General features: G+C 35.1%; 16 non-coding genes across 16 annotated transcripts; all 16 read right to left on the bottom strand.

Moving 5' to 3' along the window:
• Window positions 1-1,187: 1,187 nt before the first annotated feature.
• TRNAS-UGA (transfer RNA serine (anticodon UGA)) lies at window positions 1,188-1,269 on the bottom strand. Its single transcript has one exon. It is a non-coding gene; the product is annotated as a tRNA-Ser (tRNA).
• A 1,346-nt stretch (window positions 1,270-2,615) lies between these two features.
• On the bottom strand, window positions 2,616-2,697 carry TRNAS-UGA (transfer RNA serine (anticodon UGA)). The gene has a single exon. It is a non-coding gene; the product is annotated as a tRNA-Ser (tRNA).
• Window positions 2,698-4,043: 1,346 nt separating this feature from the next.
• TRNAS-UGA (transfer RNA serine (anticodon UGA)) lies at window positions 4,044-4,125 on the bottom strand. The gene has a single exon. It is a non-coding gene; the product is annotated as a tRNA-Ser (tRNA).
• A 1,346-nt stretch (window positions 4,126-5,471) lies between these two features.
• TRNAS-UGA (transfer RNA serine (anticodon UGA)) lies at window positions 5,472-5,553 on the bottom strand. The gene has a single exon. It is a non-coding gene; the product is annotated as a tRNA-Ser (tRNA).
• A 1,334-nt stretch (window positions 5,554-6,887) lies between these two features.
• Window positions 6,888-6,969, bottom strand: TRNAS-UGA (transfer RNA serine (anticodon UGA)). Its single transcript has one exon. It is a non-coding gene; the product is annotated as a tRNA-Ser (tRNA).
• A 1,335-nt stretch (window positions 6,970-8,304) lies between these two features.
• On the bottom strand, window positions 8,305-8,386 carry TRNAS-UGA (transfer RNA serine (anticodon UGA)). The gene has a single exon. It is a non-coding gene; the product is annotated as a tRNA-Ser (tRNA).
• Window positions 8,387-9,732: 1,346 nt separating this feature from the next.
• On the bottom strand, window positions 9,733-9,814 carry TRNAS-UGA (transfer RNA serine (anticodon UGA)). The gene has a single exon. It is a non-coding gene; the product is annotated as a tRNA-Ser (tRNA).
• Window positions 9,815-11,160: 1,346 nt separating this feature from the next.
• TRNAS-UGA (transfer RNA serine (anticodon UGA)) lies at window positions 11,161-11,242 on the bottom strand. The gene has a single exon. It is a non-coding gene; the product is annotated as a tRNA-Ser (tRNA).
• Window positions 11,243-12,588: 1,346 nt separating this feature from the next.
• Window positions 12,589-12,670, bottom strand: TRNAS-UGA (transfer RNA serine (anticodon UGA)). The gene has a single exon. It is a non-coding gene; the product is annotated as a tRNA-Ser (tRNA).
• A 1,346-nt stretch (window positions 12,671-14,016) lies between these two features.
• TRNAS-UGA (transfer RNA serine (anticodon UGA)) lies at window positions 14,017-14,098 on the bottom strand. Its single transcript has one exon. It is a non-coding gene; the product is annotated as a tRNA-Ser (tRNA).
• Window positions 14,099-15,444: 1,346 nt separating this feature from the next.
• TRNAS-UGA (transfer RNA serine (anticodon UGA)) lies at window positions 15,445-15,526 on the bottom strand. The gene has a single exon. It is a non-coding gene; the product is annotated as a tRNA-Ser (tRNA).
• A 1,335-nt stretch (window positions 15,527-16,861) lies between these two features.
• TRNAS-UGA (transfer RNA serine (anticodon UGA)) lies at window positions 16,862-16,943 on the bottom strand. Its single transcript has one exon. It is a non-coding gene; the product is annotated as a tRNA-Ser (tRNA).
• A 1,335-nt stretch (window positions 16,944-18,278) lies between these two features.
• On the bottom strand, window positions 18,279-18,360 carry TRNAS-UGA (transfer RNA serine (anticodon UGA)). Its single transcript has one exon. It is a non-coding gene; the product is annotated as a tRNA-Ser (tRNA).
• Window positions 18,361-19,695: 1,335 nt separating this feature from the next.
• TRNAS-UGA (transfer RNA serine (anticodon UGA)) lies at window positions 19,696-19,777 on the bottom strand. Its single transcript has one exon. It is a non-coding gene; the product is annotated as a tRNA-Ser (tRNA).
• Window positions 19,778-21,124: 1,347 nt separating this feature from the next.
• Window positions 21,125-21,206, bottom strand: TRNAS-UGA (transfer RNA serine (anticodon UGA)). Its single transcript has one exon. It is a non-coding gene; the product is annotated as a tRNA-Ser (tRNA).
• Window positions 21,207-22,541: 1,335 nt separating this feature from the next.
• On the bottom strand, window positions 22,542-22,623 carry TRNAS-UGA (transfer RNA serine (anticodon UGA)). The gene has a single exon. It is a non-coding gene; the product is annotated as a tRNA-Ser (tRNA).
• Window positions 22,624-23,582: the final 959 nt, after the last annotated feature.

Here is a 23,582-nt window from a genome sequence, read left to right as displayed (position 1 = left end):
TAGAACTCGGATCTCTGAATTAAGTGATCAAAAGTGCTTGCCATTACACCAAGTTAGCCCTTTCCAAGAGGTTTTTGGAAATAATTCTCTCAGACTTTAGGCCACAAAAGAGTCAATTTGAATTGCATTTATCTGATGGCACCCTGCAACATATTTATTTTGGTTTAAACAGGTAAACACTTGTGTTAAAAAAAAAGAATTTGGAACAAGATTTTTTATCTGATTTATATGCAGAATTAAGTGCATGCTTTGTAAGTTTGTCCAAAGAACTGTGAATTTGGTGAACCTTTGCCTAGTTTCCAAAATAAATGTACAGGAATAAATTTAATAGTGTGCTGATTCACAGATTGAATTTTTTCAGTATTTTAGGGGGATAGCGTAGTAACCGAAATCTGTCATTTTATTATGTTTGCAGCACAAGAGAACACAAAAAAGTGCTTTGTAGGTGAAAAATAGAGACCATGAGATGTCACTGACATTTGAACTTGCCTCTCATCAACCTCCTGGCCACAATAACCTCTTGAAATCTAGTGCTCAGGTGGAGATTTTATTTCTGTATTTTGTAGGGATTTAAAAGTCGCTGAGAACAGTCATTTGACTATATTTGTAATAAGATAGATTATGAAGAAAGTGCTTGGTTAGTGAGAAAAAGAAGTCATTAGGTGTTATTGATAATTAAACATCAGAACACCTTAACAACTTGGCTACAAATAAGTGTTTAACACAGCCACAACTCCAAGTGCTTAGCTGAACATTAATTGCTCCATATTTAGAAGGATCTGCAAAGTCACTGAGAGCTGTCATTCGACTATGATTTTAACATGAGTCATTTTCTTTAAAGTGTTTAGCAGATAAGTAAATAATGGAAATATTGGATTAACAGACAGTATGTCAATGATTAAAGATTCAAGCTTCTCTTCCAAATACTTGTGCATTATTACCCGATCTCACATTTTCTCTGTAATGACGACAAGCTAAAAAATTGTTGCCAGCGCATGAAATCTTGAATGGATCACTCTGCCATTGACATTCAACTACCACTTGCTAAATAACTTAAATAACCCTCATACGCTGCTGGAACACTTCTGTCCATATTTCTCTTTCCAGGATTAAATTTAAGATTGATACAAGGTGTAATAACAATTAACCAACCATGCGCATCTTTCAGTGAAGATGACAAACTAAACCGTAGTCGGCAGGATTTGAACCTGCGCGGGGAAACCCCAATGGATTTCAAGTCCATCGCCTTAACCACTCGGCCACGACTACTGGTGATGAAAAATGTGTTTGCTGGAAATGACATTTTCTGCATTTTAAGATAATTTCATAATGAGTGGAAACTCTTACTTGACAATGTTTGAAATAATAGAGATTGTTACTAAAGTGCTTTGTAGGTCAGATAAAGAAATCATCAGGTCCCAACGAGATTAGAACTCGGATCTCTGAATTAAGTGATCAAAAGTGCTTGCCATTACACCAAGTTAGCCCTTTCCAAGAGGTTTTTGGAAATAATTCTCTCAGACTTTAGGCCACAAAAGAGTCAATTTGAATTGCATTTATCTGATGGCACCCTGCAACATATTTATTTTGGTTTAAACAGGTAAACACTTGTGTTAAAAAAAAAGAATTTGGAACAAGATTTTTTATCTGATTTATATGCAGAATTAAGTGCATGCTTTGTAAGTTTGTCCAAAGAACCGTGAATTTGGTGAACCTTTGCCTAGTTTCCAAAATAAATGTACAGGAATAAATTTAATAGTGTGCTGATTCACAGATTGAATTTTTTCAGTATTTTAGGGGGATAGCGTAGTAACCGAAATCTGTCATTTTATTATGTTTGCAGCACAAGAGAACACAAAAAAGTGCTTTGTAGGTGAAAAATAGAGACCATGAGATGTCACTGACATTTGAACTTGCCTCTCATCAACCTCCTGGCCACAATAACCTCTTGAAATCTAGTGCTCAGGTGGAGATTTTATTTCTGTATTTTGTAGGGATTTAAAAGTCGCTGAGAACAGTCATTTGACTATATTTGTAATAAGATAGATTATGAAGAAAGTGCTTGGTTAGTGAGAAAAAGAAGTCATTAGGTGTTATTGATAATTAAACATCAGAACACCTTAACAACTTGGCTACAAATAAGTGTTTAACACAGCCACAACTCCAAGTGCTTAGCTGAACATTAATTGCTCCATATTTAGAAGGATCTGCAAAGTCACTGAGAGCTGTCATTCGACTATGATTTTAACATGAGTCATTTTCTTTAAAGTGTTTAGCAGATAAGTAAATAATGGAAATATTGGATTAACAGACAGTATGTCAATGATTAAAGATTCAAGCTTCTCTTCCAAATACTTGTGCATTATTACCCGATCTCACATTTTCTCTGTAATGACGACAAGCTAAAAAATTGTTGCCAGCGCATGAAATCTTGAATGGATCACTCTGCCATTGACATTCAACTACCACTTGCTAAATAACTTAAATAACCCTCATACGCTGCTGGAACACTTCTGTCCATATTTCTCTTTCCAGGATTAAATTTAAGATTGATACAAGGTGTAATAACAATTAACCAACCATGCGCATCTTTCAGTGAAGATGACAAACTAAACCGTAGTCGGCAGGATTTGAACCTGCGCGGGGAAACCCCAATGGATTTCAAGTCCATCGCCTTAACCACTCGGCCACGACTACTGGTGATGAAAAATGTGTTTGCTGGAAATGACATTTTCTGCATTTTAAGATAATTTCATAATGAGTGGAAACTCTTACTTGACAATGTTTGAAATAATAGAGATTGTTACTAAAGTGCTTTGTAGGTCAGATAAAGAAATCATCAGGTCCCAACGAGATTAGAACTCGGATCTCTGAATTAAGTGATCAAAAGTGCTTGCCATTACACCAAGTTAGCCCTTTCCAAGAGGTTTTTGGAAATAATTCTCTCAGACTTTAGGCCACAAAAGAGTCAATTTGAATTGCATTTATCTGATGGCACCCTGCAACATATTTATTTTGGTTTAAACAGGTAAACACTTGTGTTAAAAAAAAAGAATTTGGAACAAGATTTTTTATCTGATTTATATGCAGAATTAAGTGCATGCTTTGTAAGTTTGTCCAAAGAACTGTGAATTTGGTGAACCTTTGCCTAGTTTCCAAAATAAATGTAGAGGAATAAATTTAATAGTGTGCTGATTCACAGATTGAATTTTTTCAGTATTTTAGGGGGATAGCGTAGTAACCGAAATCTGTCATTTTACTATGTTTGCAGCACAAGAGAACACAAAAAAGTGCTTTGTAGGTGAAAAATAGAGACCATGAGATGTCACTGACATTTGAACTTGCCTCTCATCAACCTCCTGACCACAATAACCTCTTGAAATCTAGTGCTCAGGTGGAGATTTTATTTCTGTATTTTGTAGGGATTTAAAAGTCGCTGAGAACAGTCATTTGACTATATTTGTAATAAGATAGATTATGAAGAAAGTGCTTGGTTAGTGAGAAAAAGAAGTCATTAGGTGTTATTGATAATTAAACATCAGAACACCTTAACAACTTGGCTACAAATAAGTGTTTAACACAGCCACAACTCCAAGTGCTTAGCTGAACATTAATTGCTCCATATTTAGAAGGATCTGCAAAGTCACTGAGAGCTGTCATTCGACTATGATTTTAACATGAGTCATTTTCTTTAAAGTGTTTAGCAGATAAGTAAATAATGGAAATATTGGATTAACAAACAGTATGTCAATGATTAAAGATTCAAGCTTCTCTTCCAAATACTTGTGCATTATTACCCGATCTCACATTTTCTCTGTAATGACGACAAGCTAAAAAATTGTTGCCAGCGCATGAAATCTTGAATGGATCACTCTGCCTTTGACATTCAACTACCACTTGCTAAATAATTTAAATAACCCTCATACGCTGCTGGAACACTTCTGTCCATATTTCTCTTTCCAGGATTAAATTTAAGATTGATACAAGGTGTAATAACAATTAATCAACCATGCGCATCTTACAGTGAAGATGACAAACTAAACCGTAGTCGGCAGGATTTGAACCTGCGCGGGGAAACCCCAATGGATTTCAAGTCCATCGCCTTAACCACTCGGCCACGACTACTGGTGATGAAAAATGTGTTTGCTGGAAATGACATTTTCTGCATTTTAAGATAATTTCATAATGAGTGGAAACTCTTACTTGACAATGTTTGAAATAATAGAGATTGTTACTAAAGTGCTTTGTAGGTCAGATAAAGAAATCATCAGGTCCTAACGAGATTAGAACTCGGATCTCTGAATTAAGTGATCAAAAGTGCTTGCCATTACACCAAGTTAGCCCTTTCCAAGAGGTTTTTGGAAATAATTCTCTCAGACTTTAGGCCACAAAAGAGTCAATTTGAATTGCATTTATCTGATGGCACCCTGCAACATATTTATTTTGGTTTAAACAGGTAAACACTTGTGTTAAAAAAAAAGAATTTGGAACAAGATTTTTTATCTGATTTATATGCAGAATTAAGTGCATGCTTTGTAAGTTTGTCCAAAGAACTGTGAATTTGGTGAACCTTTGCCTAGTTTCCAAAATAAATGTACAGGAATAAATTTAATAGTGTGCTGATTCACAGATTGAATTTTTTCAGTATTTTAGGGGGATAGCGTAGTAACTGAAATCTGTCATTTTATTATGTTTGCAGCACAAGAGAACACAAAAAAGTGCTTTGTAGGTGAAAAATAGAGACCATGAGATGTCACTGACATTTGAACCTGCCTCTCATCAACCTCCTGGCCACAATAACCTCTTGAAATCTAGTGCTCAGGTGGAGATTTTATTTCTGTATTTTGTAGGGATTTAAAAGTTGCTGAGAACAGTCATTTGACTATATTTGTAATAAGATAGATTATGAAGAAAGTGCTTGGTTAGTGAGAAAAAGAAGTCATTAGGTGTTATTGATAATTAAACATCAGAACACCTTAACAACTTGGCTACAAATAAGTGTTTAACACAGCCACAACTCCAAGTGCTTAGCTGAACATTAATTGCTCCATATTTAGAAGGATCTGCAAAGTCACTGAGAGCTGTCATTCGACTATGATTTTAACATGAGTCATTTTCTTTAAAGTGTTTAGCAGATAAGTAAATAATGGAAATATTGGATTAACAGACAGTATGTCAATGATTAAAGATTCAAGCTTCTCTTCCAAATACTTGTGCATTATTACCCGATCTCACATTTTCTCTGTAATGACGACAAGCTAAAAAATTGTTGCCAGCGCATGAAATCTTGAATGGATCACTCTGCCTTTGACATTCAACTACCACTTGCTAAATAATTTAAATAACCCTCATACGCTGCTGGAACACTTCTGTCCATATTTCTCTTTCCAGGATTAAATTTAAGATTGATACAAGGTGTAATAACAATTAACCAACCATGCGCATCTTTCAGTGAAGATGACAAACTAAACCGTAGTCGGCAGGATTTGAACCTGCGCGGGGAAACCCCAATGGATTTCAAGTCCATCGCCTTAACCACTCGGCCACGACTACTGGTGATGAAAAATGTGTTTGCTGGAAATGACATTTTCTGCATTTTAAGATAATTTCATAATGAGTGGAAACTCTTACTTGACAATGTTTGAAATAATAGAGATTGTTACTAAAGTGCTTTGTAGGTCAGATAAAGAAATCATCAGGTCCCAACGAGATTAGAACTCGGATCTCTGAATTAAGTGATCAAAAGTGCTTGCCATTACACCAAGTTACCTCTTTCCAAGAGGTTTTTGGAAATAATTCTCTCAGACTTTAGGCCATAAAAGAGTCAATTTGAATTGCATTTATCTGATGGCACCCTGCAACATATTTATTTTGGTTTAAACAGGTAAACACTTGTGTTAAAAAAAAAGAATTTGGAACAAGATTTTTTATCTGATTTATATGCAGAATTAAGTGCATGCTTTGTAAGTTTGTCCAAAGAACCGTGAATTTGGTGAACCTTTGCCTAGTTTCCAAAATAAATGTACAGGAATAAATTTAATAGTGTGCTGATTCACAGATTGAATTTTTTCAGTATTTTAGGGGGATAGCGTAGTAACCGAAATCTGTCATTTTACTATGTTTGCAGCACAAGAGAACACAAAAAAGTGCTTTGTAGGTGAAAAATAGAGACCATGAGATGTCACTGACATTTGAACTTGCCTCTCATCAACCTCCTGACCACAATAACCTCTTGAAATCTAGTGCTCAGGTGGAGATTTTATTTCTGTATTTTGTAGGGATTTAAAAGTCGCTGAGAACAGTCATTTGACTATATTTGTAATAAGATAGATTATGAAGAAAGTGCTTGGTTAGTGAGAAAAAGAAGTCATTAGGTGTTATTGATAATTAAACATCAGAACACCTTAACAACTTGGCTACAAATAAGTGTTTAACACAGCCACAACTCCAAGTGCTTAGCTGAACATTAATTGCTCCATATTTAGAAGGATCTGCAAAGTCACTGAGAGCTGTCATTCGACTATGATTTTAACATGAGTCATTTTCTTTAAAGTGTTTAGCAGATAAGTAAATAATGGAAATATTGGATTAACAAACATATGTCAATGATTAAAGATTCAAGCTTCTCTTCCAAATACTTGTGCATTATTACCCGATCTCACATTTTCTCTGTAATGACAACAAGCTAAAAAATTGTTGCCAGCGCATGAAATCTTGAATGGATCACTCTGCCATTGACATTCAACTACCACTTGCTAAATAATTTAAATAACCCTCATACGCTGCTGTCCAATTTTCTCTTTCCAGGATTAAATTTAAGATTGATACAAGGTGTAATAACAATTAATCAACCATGCGCATCTTACAGTGAAGATGACAAACTAAACCGTAGTCGGCAGGATTTGAACCTGCGCAGGGAAACCCCAATGGATTTCAAGTCCATCGCCTTAACCACTCGGCCACGACTACTGGTGATGAAAAATGTGTTTGCTGGAAATGACATTTTCTGCATTTTAAGATAATTTCATAATGAGTGGAAACTCTTACTTGACAATGTTTGAAATAATAGAGATTGTTACTAAAGTGCTTTGTAGGTCAGATAAAGAAATCATCAGGTCCCAACGAGATTAGAACTCGGATCTCTGAATTAAGTGATCAAAAGTGCTTGCCATTACACCAAGTTAGCCCTTTCCAAGAGGTTTTTGGAAATAATTCTCTCAGACTTTAGGCCACAAAAGAGTCAATTTTAATTGCATTTATCTGATGGCACCCTGCAACATATTTATTTTGGTTTAAACAGGTAAACACTTGTGTTAAAAAAAAAGAATTTGGAACAAGATTTTTTATCTGATTTATATGCAGAATTAAGTGCATGCTTTGTAAGTTTGTCCAAAGAACTGTGAATTTGGTGAACCTTTGCCTAGTTTCCAAAATAAATGTACAGGAATAAATTTAATAGTGTGCTGATTCACAGATTGAATTTTTTCAGTATTTTAGGGGGATAGCGTAGTAACCGAAATCTGTCATTTTACTATGTTTGCAGCACAAGAGAACACAAAAAAGTGCTTTGTAGGTGAAAAATAGAGACCATGAGATGTCACTGACATTTGAACTTGCCTCTCATCAACCTCCTGACCACAATAACCTCTTGAAATCTAGTGCTCAGGTGGAGATTTTATTTCTGTATTTTGTAGGGATTTAAAAGTCGCTGAGAACAGTCATTTGACTATATTTGTAATAAGATAGATTATGAAGAAAGTGCTTGGTTAGTGAGAAAAAGAAGTCATTAGGTGTTATTGATAATTAAACATCAGAACACCTTAACAACTTGGCTACAAATAAGTGTTTAACACAGCCACAACTCCAAGTGCTTAGCTGAACATTAATTGCTCCATATTTAGAAGGATCTGCAAAGTCACTGAGAGCTGTCATTCGACTATGATTTTAACATGAGTCATTTTCTTTAAAGTGTTTAGCAGATAAGTAAATAATGGAAATATTGGATTAACAAACAGTATGTCAATGATTAAAGATTCAAGCTTCTCTTCCAAATACTTGTGCATTATTACCCGATCTCACATTTTCTCTGTAATGACGACAAGCTAAAAAATTGTTGCCAGCGCATGAAATCTTGAATGGATCACTCTGCCATTGACATTCAACTACCACTTGCTAAATAATTTAAATAACCCTCATACGCTGCTGTCCAATTTTCTCTTTCCAGGATTAAATTTAAGATTGATACAAGGTGTAATAACAATTAATCAACCATGCGCATCTTACAGTGAAGATGACAAACTAAACCGTAGTCGGCAGGATTTGAACCTGCGCGGGGAAACCCCAATGGATTTCAAGTCCATCGCCTTAACCACTCGGCCACGACTACTGGTGATGAAAAATGTGTTTGCTGGAAATGACATTTTCTGCATTTTAAGATAATTTCATAATGAGTGGAAACTCTTACTTGACAATGTTTGAAATAATAGAGATTGTTACTAAAGTGCTTTGTAGGTCAGATAAAGAAATCATCAGGTCCCAACGAGATTAGAACTCGGATCTCTGAATTAAGTGATCAAAAGTGCTTGCCATTACACCAAGTTAGCCCTTTCCAAGAGGTTTTTGGAAATAATTCTCTCAGACTTTAGGCCACAAAAGGGTCAATTTGAATTGCATTTATCTGATGGCACCCTGCAACATATTTATTTTGGTTTAAACAGGTAAACACTTGTGTTAAAAAAAAAGAATTTGGAACAAGATTTTTTATCTGATTTATATGCAGAATTAAGTGCATGCTTTGTAAGTTTGTCCAAAGAACCGTGAATTTGGTGAACCTTTGCCTAGTTTCCAAAATAAATGTACAGGAATAAATTTAATAGTGTGCTGATTCACAGATTGAATTTTTTCAGTATTTTAGGGGGATAGCGTAGTAACCGAAATCTGTCATTTTATTATGTTTGCAGCACAAGAGAACACAAAAAAGTGCTTTGTAGGTGAAAAATAGAGACCATGAGATGTCACTGACATTTGAACTTGCCTCTCATCAACCTCCTGACCACAATAACCTCTTGAAATCTAGTGCTCAGGTGGAGATTTTATTTCTGTATTTTGTAGGGATTTAAAAGTCGCTGAGAACAGTCATTTGACTATATTTGTAATAAGATAGATTATGAAGAAAGTGCTTGGTTAGTGAGAAAAAGAAGTCATTAGGTGTTATTGATAATTAAACATCAGAACACCTTAACACCTTGGCTACAAATAAGTGTTTAACACAGCCACAACTCCAAGTGCTTAGCTGAACATTAATTGCTCCATATTTAGAAGGATCTGCAAAGTCACTGAGAGCTGTCATTCGACTATGATTTTAACATGAGTCATTTTCTTTAAAGTGTTTAGCAGATAAGTAAATAATGGAAATATTGGATTAACAAACAGTATGTCAATGATTAAAGATTCAAGCTTCTCTTCCAAATACTTGTGCATTATTACCCGATCTCACATTTTCTCTGTAATGACGACAAGCTAAAAAATTGTTGCCAGCGCATGAAATCTTGAATGGATCACTCTGCCATTGACATTCAACTACCACTTGCTAAATAATTTAAATAACCCTCATACGCTGCTGGAACACTTCTGTCCATATTTCTCTTTCCAGGATTAAATTTAAGATTGATACAAGGTGTAATAACAATTAACCAACCATGCGCATCTTTCAGTGAAGATGACAAACTAAACCGTAGTCGGCAGGATTTGAACCTGCGCGGGGAAACCCCAATGGATTTCAAGTCCATCGCCTTAACCACTCGGCCACGACTACTGGTGATGAAAAATGTGTTTGCTGGAAATGACATTTTCTGCATTTTAAGATAATTTCATAATGAGTGGAAACTCTTACTTGACAATGTTTGAAATAATAGAGATTGTTACTAAAGTGCTTTGTAGGTCAGATAAAGAAATCATCAGGTCCCAACGAGATTAGAACTCGGATCTCTGAATTAAGTGATCAAAAGTGCTTGCCATTACACCAAGTTAGCCCTTTCCAAGAGGTTTTTGGAAATAATTCTCTCAGACTTTAGGCCACAAAAGAGTCAATTTGAATTGCATTTATCTGATGGCACCCTGCAACATATTTATTTTGGTTTAAACAGGTAAACACTTGTGTTAAAAAAAAAGAATTTGGAACAAGATTTTTTATCTGATTTATATGCAGAATTAAGTGCATGCTTTGTAAGTTTGTCCAAAGAACTGTGAATTTGGTGAACCTTTGCCTAGTTTCCAAAATAAATGTAGAGGAATAAATTTAATAGTGTGCTGATTCACAGATTGAATTTTTTCAGTATTTTAGGGGGATAGCGTAGTAACCGAAATCTGTCATTTTACTATGTTTGCAGCACAAGAGAACACAAAAAAGTGCTTTGTAGGTGAAAAATAGAGACCATGAGATGTCACTGACATTTGAACTTGCCTCTCATCAACCTCCTGACCACAATAACCTCTTGAAATCTAGTGCTCAGGTGGAGATTTTATTTCTGTATTTTGTAGGGATTTAAAAGTCGCTGAGAACAGTCATTTGACTATATTTGTAATAAGATAGATTATGAAGAAAGTGCTTGGTTAGTGAGAAAAAGAAGTCATTAGGTGTTATTGATAATTAAACATCAGAACACCTTAACAACTTGGCTACAAATAAGTGTTTAACACAGCCACAACTCCAAGTGCTTAGCTGAACATTAATTGCTCCATATTTAGAAGGATCTGCAAAGTCACTGAGAGCTGTCATTCGACTATGATTTTAACATGAGTCATTTTCTTTAAAGTGTTTAGCAGATAAGTAAATAATGGAAATATTGGATTAACAAACAGTATGTCAATGATTAAAGATTCAAGCTTCTCTTCCAAATACTTGTGCATTATTACCCGATCTCACATTTTCTCTGTAATGACGACAAGCTAAAAAATTGTTGCCAGCGCATGAAATCTTGAATGGATCACTCTGCCTTTGACATTCAACTACCACTTGCTAAATAATTTAAATAACCCTCATACGCTGCTGGAACACTTCTGTCCATATTTCTCTTTCCAGGATTAAATTTAAGATTGATACAAGGTGTAATAACAATTAACCAACCATGCGCATCTTTCAGTGAAGATGACAAACTAAACCGTAGTCGGCAGGATTTGAACCTGCGCGGGGAAACCCCAATGGATTTCAAGTCCATCGCCTTAACCACTCGGCCACGACTACTGGTGATGAAAAATGTGTTTGCTGGAAATGACATTTTCTGCATTTTAAGATAATTTCATAATGAGTGGAAACTCTTACTTGACAATGTTTGAAATAATAGAGATTGTTACTAAAGTGCTTTGTAGGTCAGATAAAGAAATCATCAGGTCCCAACGAGATTAGAACTCGGATCTCTGAATTAAGTGATCAAAAGTGCTTGCCATTACACCAAGTTAGCCCTTTCCAAGAGGTTTTTGGAAATAATTCTCTCAGACTTTAGGCCACAAAAGAGTCAATTTGAATTGCATTTATCTGATGGCACCCTGCAACATATTTATTTTGGTTTAAACAGGTAAACACTTGTGTTAAAAAAAAAGAATTTGGAACAAGATTTTTTATCTGATTTATATGCAGAATTAAGTGCATGCTTTGTAAGTTTGTCCAAAGAACTGTGAATTTGGTGAACCTTTGCCTAGTTTCCAAAATAAATGTAGAGGAATAAATTTAATAGTGTGCTGATTCACAGATTGAATTTTTTCAGTATTTTAGGGGGATAGCGTAGTAACCGAAATCTGTCATTTTACTATGTTTGCAGCACAAGAGAACACAAAAAAGTGCTTTGTAGGTGAAAAATAGAGACCATGAGATGTCACTGACATTTGAACTTGCCTCTCATCAACCTCCTGACCACAATAACCTCTTGAAATCTAGTGCTCAGGTGGAGATTTTATTTCTGTATTTTGTAGGGATTTAAAAGTCGCTGAGAACAGTCATTTGACTATATTTGTAATAAGATAGATTATGAAGAAAGTGCTTGGTTAGTGAGAAAAAGAAGTCATTAGGTGTTATTGATAATTAAACATCAGAACACCTTAACAACTTGGCTACAAATAAGTGTTTAACACAGCCACAACTCCAAGTGCTTAGCTGAACATTAATTGCTCCATATTTAGAAGGATCTGCAAAGTCACTGAGAGCTGTCATTCGACTATGATTTTAACATGAGTCATTTTCTTTAAAGTGTTTAGCAGATAAGTAAATAATGGAAATATTGGATTAACAAACAGTATGTCAATGATTAAAGATTCAAGCTTCTCTTCCAAATACTTGTGCATTATTACCCGATCTCACATTTTCTCTGTAATGACGACAAGCTAAAAAATTGTTGCCAGCGCATGAAATCTTGAATGGATCACTCTGCCTTTGACATTCAACTACCACTTGCTAAATAATTTAAATAACCCTCATACGCTGCTGGAACACTTCTGTCCATATTTCTCTTTCCAGGATTAAATTTAAGATTGATACAAGGTGTAATAACAATTAATCAACCATGCGCATCTTACAGTGAAGATGACAAACTAAACCGTAGTCGGCAGGATTTGAACCTGCGCGGGGAAACCCCAATGGATTTCAATTCCATCGCCTTAACCACTCGGCCACGACTACTGGTGATGAAAAATGTGTTTGCTGGAAATGACATTTTCTGCATTTTAAGATAATTTCATAATGAGTGGAAACTCTTACTTGACAATGTTTGAAATAATAGAGATTGTTACTAAAGTGCTTTGTAGGTCAGATAAAGAAATCATCAGGTCCCAACGAGATTAGAACTCGGATCTCTGAATTAAGTGATCAAAAGTGCTTGCCATTACACCAAGTTAGCCCTTTCCAAGAGGTTTTTGGAAATAATTCTCTCAGACTTTAGGCCACAAAAGAGTCAATTTGAATTGCATTTATCTGATGGCACCCTGCAACATATTTATTTTGGTTTAAACAGGTAAACACTTGTGTTAAAAAAAAAGAATTTGGAACAAGATTTTTTATCTGATTTATATGCAGAATTAAGTGCATGCTTTGTAAGTTTGTCCAAAGAACTGTGAATTTGGTGAACCTTTGCCTAGTTTCCAAAATAAATGTAGAGGAATAAATTTAATAGTGTGCTGATTCACAGATTGAATTTTTTCAGTATTTTAGGGGGATAGCGTAGTAACCGAAATCTGTCATTTTACTATGTTTGCAGCACAAGAGAACACAAAAAAGTGCTTTGTAGGTGAAAAATAGAGACCATGAGATGTCACTGACATTTGAACTTGCCTCTCATCAACCTCCTGACCACAATAACCTCTTGAAATCTAGTGCTCAGGTGGAGATTTTATTTCTGTATTTTGTAGGGATTTAAAAGTCGCTGAGAACAGTCATTTGACTATATTTGTAATAAGATAGATTATGAAGAAAGTGCTTGGTTAGTGAGAAAAAGAAGTCATTAGGTGTTATTGATAATTAAACATCAGAACACCTTAACAACTTGGCTACAAATAAGTGTTTAACACAGCCACAACTCCAAGTGCTTAGCTGAACATTAATTGCTCCATATTTAGAAGGATCTGCAAAGTCACTGAGAGCTGTCATTCGACTATGATTTTAACATGAGTCATTTTCTTTAAAGTGTTTAGCAGATAAGTAAATAATGGAAATATTGGATTAACAAACAGTATGTCAATGATTAAAGATTCAAGCTTCTCTTCCAAATACTTGTGCATTATTACCCGATCTCACATTTTCTCTGTAATGACGACAAGCTAAAAAATTGTTGCCAGCGCATGAAATCTTGAATGGATCACTCTGCCTTTGACATTCAACTACCACTTGCTAAATAATTTAAATAACCCTCATACGCTGCTGGAACACTTCTGTCCATATTTCTCTTTCCAGGATTAAATTTAAGATTGATACAAGGTGTAATAACAATTAATCAACCATGCGCATCTTACAGTGAAGATGACAAACTAAACCGTAGTCGGCAGGATTTGAACCTGCGCGGGGAAACCCCAATGGATTTCAAGTCCATCGCCTTAACCACTCGGTCACGACTACTGGTGATGAAAAATGTGTTTGCTGGAAATGACATTTTCTGCATTTTAAGATAATTTCATAATGAGTGGAAACTCTTACTTGACAATGTTTGAAATAATAGAGATTGTTACTAAAGTGCTTTGTAGGTCAGATAAAGAAATCATCAGGTCCCAACGAGATTAGAACTCGGATCTCTGAATTAAGTGATCAAAAGTGCTTGCCATTACACCAAGTTAGCCCTTTCCAAGAGGTTTTTGGAAATAATTCTCTCAGACTTTAGGCCACAAAAGGGTCAATTTGAATTGCATTTATCTGATGGCACCCTGCAACATATTTATTTTGGTTTAAACAGGTAAACACTTGTGTTAAAAAAAAAGAATTTGGAACAAGATTTTTTATCTGATTTATATGCAGAATTAAGTGCATGCTTTGTAAGTTTGTCCAAAGAACCGTGAATTTGGTGAACCTTTGCCTAGTTTCCAAAATAAATGTACAGGAATAAATTTAATAGTGTGCTGATTCACAGATTGAATTTTTTCAGTATTTTAGGGGGATAGCGTAGTAACCGAAATCTGTCATTTTACTATGTTTGCAGCACAAGAGAACACAAAAAAGTGCTTTGTAGGTGAAAAATAGAGACCATGAGATGTCACTGACATTTGAACTTGCCTCTCATCAACCTCCTGGCCACAATAACCTCTTGAAATCTAGTGCTCAGGTGGAGATTTTATTTCTGTATTGTGTAGGGATTTAAAAGTCGCTGAGAACAGTCATTTGACTATATTTGTAATAAGATAGATTATGAAGAAAGTGCTTGGTTAGTGAGAAAAAGAAGTCATTAGGTGTTATTGATAATTAAACATCAGAACACCTTAACAACTTGGCTACAAATAAGTGTTTAACACAGCCACAACTCCAAGTGCTTAGCTGAACATTAATTGCTCCATATTTAGAAGGATCTGCAAAGTCACTGAGAGCTGTCATTCGACTATGATTTTAACATGAGTCATTTTCTTTAAAGTGTTTAGCAGATAAGTAAATAATGGAAATATTGGATTAACAGACAGTATGTCAATGATTAAAGATTCAAGCTTCTCTTCCAAATACTTGTGCATTATTACCCGATCTCACATTTTCTCTGTAATGACGACAAGCTAAAAAATTGTTGCCAGCGCATGAAATCTTGAATGGATCACTCTGCCATTGACATTCAACTACCACTTGCTAAATAATTTAAATAACCCTCATACGCTGCTGGAACACTTCTGTCCATATTTCTCTTTCCAGGATTAAATTTAAGATTGATACAAGGTGTAATAACAATTAACCAACCATGCGCATCTTTCAGTGAAGATGACAAACTAAACCGTAGTCGGCAGGATTTGAACCTGCGCGGGGAAACCCCAATGGATTTCAAGTCCATCACCTTAACCACTCGGCCACGACTACTGGTGATGAAAAATGTGTTTGCTGGAAATGACATTTTCTGCATTTTAAGATAATTTCATAATGAGTGGAAACTCTTACTTGACAATGTTTGAAATAATAGAGATTGTTACTAAAGTGCTTTGTAGGTCAGATAAAGAAATCATCAGGTCCCAACGAGATTAGAACTCGGATCTCTGAATTAAGTGATCAAAAGTGCTTGCCATTACACCAAGTTACCCCTTTCCAAGAGGTTTTTGGAAATAATTCTCTCAGACTTTAGGCCATAAAAGAGTCAATTTGAATTGCATTTATCTGATGGCACCCTGCAACATATTTATTTTGGTTTAAACAGGTAAACACTTGTGTTAAAAAAAAAGAATTTGGAACAAGATTTTTTATCTGATTTATATGCAGAATTAAGTGCATGCTTTGTAAGTTTGTCCAAAGAACCGTGAATTTGGTGAACCTTTGCCTAGTTTCCAAAATAAATGTACAGGAATAAATTTAATAGTGTGCTGATTCACAGATTGAATTTTTTCAGTATTTTAGGGGGATAGCGTAGTAACCGAAATCTGTCATTTTACTATGTTTGCAGCACAAGAGAACACAAAAAAGTGCTTTGTAGGTGAAAAATAGAGACCATGAGATGTCACTGACATTTGAACTTGCCTCTCATCAACCTCCTGACCACAATAACCTCTTGAAATCTAGTGCTCAGGTGGAGATTTTATTTCTGTATTTTGTAGGGATTTAAAAGTCGCTGAGAACAGTCATTTGACTATATTTGTAATAAGATAGATTATGAAGAAAGTGCTTGGTTAGTGAGAAAAAGAAGTCATTAGGTGTTATTGATAATTAAACATCAGAACACCTTAACAACTTGGCTACAAATAAGTGTTTAACACAGCCACAACTCCAAGTGCTTAGCTGAACATTAATTGCTCCATATTTAGAAGGATCTGCAAAGTCACTGAGAGCTGTCATTCGACTATGATTTTAACATGAGTCATTTTCTTTAAAGTGTTTAGCAGATAAGTAAATAATGGAAATATTGGATTAACAGACAGTATGTCAATGATTAAAGATTCAAGCTTCTCTTCCAAATACTTGTGCATTATTACCCGATCTCACATTTTCTCTGTAATGACGACAAGCTAAAAAATTGTTGCCAGCGCATGAAATCTTGAATGGATCACTCTGCCATTGACATTCAACTACCACTTGCTAAATAATTTAAATAACCCTCATACGCTGCTGTCCAATTTTCTCTTTCCAGGATTAAATTTAAGATTGATACAAGGTGTAATAACAATTAATCAACCATGCGCATCTTACAGTGAAGATGACAAACTAAACCGTAGTCGGCAGGATTTGAACCTGCGCGGGGAAACCCCAATGGATTTCAATTCCATCGCCTTAACCACTCGGCCACGACTACTGGTGATGAAAAATGTGTTTGCTGGAAATGACATTTTCTGCATTTTAAGATAATTTCATAATGAGTGGAAACTCTTACTTGACAATGTTTGAAATAATAGAGATTGTTACTAAAGTGCTTTGTAGGTCAGATAAAGAAATCATCAGGTCCCAACGAGATTAGAACTCGGATCTCTGAATTAAGTGATCAAAAGTGCTTGCCATTACACCAAGTTACCCCTTTCCAAGAGGTTTTTGGAAATAATTCTCTCAGACTTTAGGCCACAAAAGAGTCAATTTGAATTGCATTTATCTGATGGCACCCTGCAACATATTTATTTTGGTTTAAACAGGTAAACACTTGTGTTAAAAAAAAAGAATTTGGAACAAGATTTTTTATCTGATTTATATGCAGAATTAAGTGCATGCTTTGTAAGTTTGTCCAAAGAACCGTGAATTTGGTGAACCTTTGCCTAGTTTCCAAAATAAATGTACAGGAATAAATTTAATAGTGTGCTGATTCACAGATTGAATTTTTTCAGTATTTTAGGGGGATAGCGTAGTAACCGAAATCTGTCATTTTACTATGTTTGCAGCACAAGAGAACACAAAAAAGTGCTTTGTAGGTGAAAAATAGAGACCATGAGATGTCACTGACATTTGAACTTGCCTCTCATCAACCTCCTGACCACAATAACCTCTTGAAATCTAGTGCTCAGGTGGAGATTTTATTTCTGTATTTTGTAGGGATTTAAAAGTCGCTGAGAACAGTCATTTGACTATATTTGTAATAAGATAGATTATGAAGAAAGTGCTTGGTTAGTGAGAAAAAGAAGTCATTAGGTGTTATTGATAATTAAACATCAGAACACCTTAACAACTTGGCTACAAATAAGTGTTTAACACAGCCACAACTCCAAGTGCTTAGCTGAACATTAATTGCTCCATATTTAGAAGGATCTGCAAAGTCACTGAGAGCTGTCATTCGACTATGATTTTAACATGAGTCATTTTCTTTAAAGTGTTTAGCAGATAAGTAAATAATGGAAATATTGGATTAACAGACAGTATGTCAATGATTAAAGATTCAAGCTTCTCTTCCAAATACTTGTGCATTATTACCCGATCTCACATTTTCTCTGTAATGACGACAAGCTAAAAAATTGTTGCCAGCGCATGAAATCTTGAATGGATCACTCTGCCATTGACATTCAACTACCACTTGCTAAATAATTTAAATAACCCTCATACGCTGCTGTCCATTTTTCTCTTTCCAGGATTAAATTTAAGATTGATACAAGGTGTAATAACAATTAATCAACCATGCGCATCTTACAGTGAAGATGACAAACTAAACCGTAGTCGGCAGGATTTGAACCTGCGCGGGGAAACCCCAATGGATTTCAAGTCCATCGCCTTAACCACTCGGTCACGACTACTGGTGATGAAAAATGTGTTTGCTGGAAATGACATTTTCTGCATTTTAAGATAATTTCATAATGAGTGTAAACTCTTACTTGACAATGTTTGAAATAATAGAGATTGTTACTAAAGTGCTTTGTAGGTCAGATAAAGAAATCATCAGGTCCCAACGAGATTAGAACTCGGATCTCTGAATTAAGTGATCAAAAGTGCTTGCCATTACACCAAGTTAGCCCTTTCCAAGAGGTTTTTGGAAATAATTCTCTCAGACTTTAGGCCACAAAAGGGTCAATTTGAATTGCATTTATCTGATGGCACCCTGCAACATATTTATTTTGGTTTAAACAGGTAAACACTTGTGTTAAAAAAAAAGAATTTGGAACAAGATTTTTTATCTGATTTATATGCAGAATTAAGTGCATGCTTTGTAAGTTTGTCCAAAGAACCGTGAATTTGGTGTACCTTTGCCTAGTTTCCAAAATAAATGTACAGGAATAAATTTAATAGTGTGCTGATTCACAGATTGAATTTTTTCAGTATTTTAGGGGGATAGCGTAGTAACCGAAATCTGTCATTTTATTATGTTTGCAGCACAAGAGAACACAAAAAAGTGCTTTGTAGGTGAAAAATAGAGACCATGAGATGTCACTGACATTTGAACTTGCCTCTCATCAACCTCCTGGCCACAATAACCTCTTGAAATCTAGTGCTCAGGTGGAGATTTTATTTCTGTATTTTGTAGGGATTTAAAAGTCGCTGAGAACAGTCATTTGACTATATTTGTAATAAGATAGATTATGAAGAAAGTGCTTGGTTAGTGAGAAAAAGAAGTCATTAGGTGTTATTGATAATTAAACATCAGAACACCTTAACAACTTGGCTACAAATAAGTGTTTAACACAGCCACAACTCCAAGTGCTTAGCTGAACATTAATTGCTCCATATTTAGAAGGATCTGCAAAGTCACTGAGAGCTGTCATTCGACTATGATTTTAACATGAGTCATTTTCTTTAAAGTGTTTAGCAGATAAGTAAATAATGGAAATATTGGATTAACAGACAGTATGTCAATGATTAAAGATTCAAGCTTCTCTTCCAAATACTTGTGCATTATTACCCGATCTCACATTTTCTCTGTAATGACGACAAGCTAAAAAATTGTTGCCAGCGCAAGAAATCTTGAATGGATCACTCTGCCATTGACATTCAACTACCACTTGCTAAATAATTTAAATAACCCTCATACGCTGCTGTCCATTTTTCTCTTTCCAGGATTAAATTTAAGATTGATACAAGGTGTAATAACAATTAATCAACCATGCGCATCTTACAGTGAAGATGACAAACTAAACCGTAGTCGGCAGGATTTGAACCTGCGCGGGGAAACCCCAATGGATTTCAAGTCCATCGCCTTAACCACTCGGCCACGACTACTGGTGATGAAAAATGTGTTTGCTGGAAATGACATTTTCTGCATTTTAAGATAATTTCATAATGAGTGGAAACTCTTACTTGACAATGTTTGAAATAATAGAGATTGTTACTAAAGTGCTTTGTAGGTCAGATAAAGAAATCATCAGGTCCCAACGAGATTAGAACTCGGATCTCTGAATTAAGTGATCAAAAGTGCTTGCCATTACATCAAGTTACCCCTTTCCAAGAGGTTTTTGGAAATAATTCTCTCAGACTTTAGGCCATAAAAGAGTCAATTTGAATTGCATTTATCTGATGGCACCCTGCAACATATTTATTTTGGTTTAAACAGGTAAACACTTGTGTTAAAAAAAAAGAATTTGGAACAAGATTTTTTATCTGATTTATATGCAGAATTAAGTGCATGCTTTGTAAGTTTGTCCAAAGAACCGTGAATTTGGTGAACCTTTGCCTAGTTTCCAAAATAAATGTACAGGAATAAATTTAATAGTGTGCTGATTCACAGATTGAATTTTTTCAGTATTTTAGGGGGATAGCGTAGTAACCGAAATCTGTCATTTTACTATGTTTGCAGCACAAGAGAACACAAAAAAGTGCTTTGTAGGTGAAAAATAGAGACCATGAGATGTCACTGACATTTGAACTTGCCTCTCATCAACCTCCTGGCCACAATAACCTCTTGAAATCTAGTGCTCAGGTGGAGATTTTATTTCTGTATTTTGTAGGGATTTAAAAGTCGCTGAGAACAGTCATTTGACTATATTTGTAATAAGATAGATTATGAAGAAAGTGCTTGGTTAGTGAGAAAAAGAAGTCATTAGGTGTTATTGATAATTAAACATCAGAACACCTTAACAACTTGGCTACAAATAAGTGTTTAACACAGCCACAACTCCAAGTGCTTAGCTGAACATTAATTGCTCCATATTTAGAAGGATCTGCAAAGTCACTGAGAGCTGTCATTCGACTATGATTTTAACATGAGTCATTTTCTTTAAAGTGTTTAGCAGATAAGTAAATAATGGAAATATTGGATTAACAGACAGTATGTCAATGATTAAAGATTCAAGCTTCTCTTCCAAATACTTGTGCATTATTACCCGATCTCACATTTTCTCTGTAATGACGACAAGCTAAAAAATTGTTGCCAGCGCATGAAATCTTGAATGGATCACTCTGCCATTGACATTCAACTACCACTTGCTAAATAATTTAAATAACCCTCATACGCTGCTGTCCATTTTTCTGTCCATTTTTCTCTTTCCAGGATTAAATTTAAGACTGATACAAGGTGTAATAACAATTAATCAACCATGCGAATCTTACAGTGAAGATGACAAACTAAACCGTAGTCGGCAGGATTTGAACCTGCGCGGGGAAACCCCAATGGATTTCAAGTCCATCACCTTAACCACTCGGCCACGACTACTGGTGATGAAAAATGTGTTTGCTGGAAATGACATTTTCTGCATTTTAAGATAATTTCATAATGAGTGGAAACTCTTACTTGACAATGTTTGAAATAATAGAGATTGTTACTAAAGTGCTTTGTAGGTCAGATAAAGAAATCATCAGGTCCCAACGAGATTAGAACTCGGATCTCTGAATTAAGTGATCAAAAGTGCTTGCCATTACACCAAGTTACCCCTTTCCAAGAGGTTTTTGGAAATAATTCTCTCAGACTTTAGGCCATAAAAGAGTCAATTTGAATTGCATTTATCTGATGGCACCCTGCAACATATTTATTTTGGTTTAAACAGGTAAACACTTGTGTTAAAAAAAAAGAATTTGGAACAAGATTTTTTATCTGATTTATATGCAGAATTAAGTGCATGCTTTGTAAGTTTGTCCAAAGAACCGTGAATTTGGTGAACCTTTGCCTAGTTTCCAAAATAAATGTACAGGAATAAATTTAATAGTGTGCTGATTCACAGATTGAATTTTTTCAGTATTTTAGGGGGATAGCGTAGTAACCGAAATCTGTCATTTTACTATGTTTGCAGCACAAGAGAACACAAAAAAGTGCTTTGTAGGTGAAAAATAGAGACCATGAGATGTCACTGACATTTGAACTTGCCTCTCATCAACCTCCTGACCACAATAACCTCTTGAAATCTAGTGCTCAGGTGGAGATTTTATTTCTGTATTTTGTAGGGATTTAAAAGTCGCTGAGAACAGTCATTTGACTATATTTGTAATAAGATAGATTATGAAGAAAGTGCTTGGTTAGTGAGAAAAAGAAGTCATTAGGTGTTATTGATAATTAAACATCAGAACACCTTAACAACTTGGCTACAAATAAGTGTTTAACACAGCCACAACTTCAAGTGCTTAGCTGAACATTAATTGCTCCATATTTAGAAGGATCTGCAAAGTCACTGAGAGCTGTCATTCGACTATGATTTTAACATGAGTCATTTTCTTTAAAGTGTTTAGCAGATAAGTAAATAATGGAAATATTGGATTAACAGACAGTATGTCAATGATTAAAGATTCAAGCTTCTCTTCCAAATACTTGTGCATTATTACCCAATCTCACATTTTCTCTGTAATGACGACAAGCTAAAAAATTGTTGCCAGCGCATGAAATCTTGAATGGATCACTCTGCCATTGACATTCAACTACCACTTGCTAAATAATTTAAATAACCCTCATACGCTGCTGTCCATTTTTCTCTTTCCAGGATTAAATTTAAGATTGATACAAGGTGTAATAACAATTAATCAACCATGCGCATCTTACAGTGAAGATGACAAACTAAACCGTAGTCGGCAGGATTTGAACCTGTGCGGGGAAACCCCAATGGATTTCAAGTCCATCGCCTTAACCACTTGGCCACGACTACTGGTGATGAAAAATGTGTTTGCTGGAAATGACATTTTCTGCATTTTAAGATAATTTCATAATGAGTGGAAACTCTTACTTGACAATGTTTGAAATAATAGAGATTGTTACTAAAGTGCTTTGTAGGTCAGATAAAGAAATCATCAGGTCCCAACGAGATTAGAACTCGGATCTCTGAATTAAGTGATCAAAAGTGCTTGCCATTACACCAAGTTACCCCTTTCCAAGAGGTTTTTGGAAATAATTCTCTCAGACTTTAGGCCATAAAAGAGTCAATTTGAATTGCATTTATCTGATGGCACCCTGCAACATATTTATTTTGGTTTAAACAGGTAAACACTTGAGTTAAAAAAAAAGAATTTGGAACAAGATTTTTTATCTGATTTATATGCAGAATTAAGTGCATGCTTTGTAAGTTTGTCCAAAGAACCGTGAATTTGGTGAACCTTTGCCTAGTTTCCAAAATAAATGTACAGGAATAAATTTAATAGTGTGCTGATTCACAGATTGAATTTTTTCAGTATTTTAGGGGGATAGCGTAGTAACCGAAATCTGTCATTTTACTATGTTTGCAGCACAAGAGAACACAAAAAAGTGCTTTGTAGGTGAAAAATAGAGACCATGAGATGTCACTGACATTTGAACTTGCCTCTCATCAACCTCCTGGCCACAATAACCTCTTGAAATCTAGTGCTCAGGTGGAGATTTTATTTCTGTATTTTGTAGGGATTTAAAAGTCGCTGAGAACAGTCATTTGACTATATTTGTAATAAGATAGATTATGAAGAAAGTGCTTGGTTAGTGAGAAAAAGAAGTCATTAGGTGTTATTGATAATTAAACATCAGAACACCTTAACAACTTGGCTACAAATAAGTGTTTAACACAGCCACAACTCCAAGTGCTTAGCTGAACATTAATTGCTCCATATTTAGAAGGATCTGCAAAGTCACTGAGAGCTG

This window comes from Mixophyes fleayi, chromosome 10 (assembly GCF_038048845.1).
Source record: "Mixophyes fleayi isolate aMixFle1 chromosome 10, aMixFle1.hap1, whole genome shotgun sequence".
NCBI lineage: Eukaryota > Metazoa > Chordata > Amphibia > Anura > Limnodynastidae > Mixophyes > Mixophyes fleayi.
The sequence above is the reverse complement of the archived record's forward strand: the minus strand, read 5'-3'. Positions and strand labels throughout refer to the sequence as shown.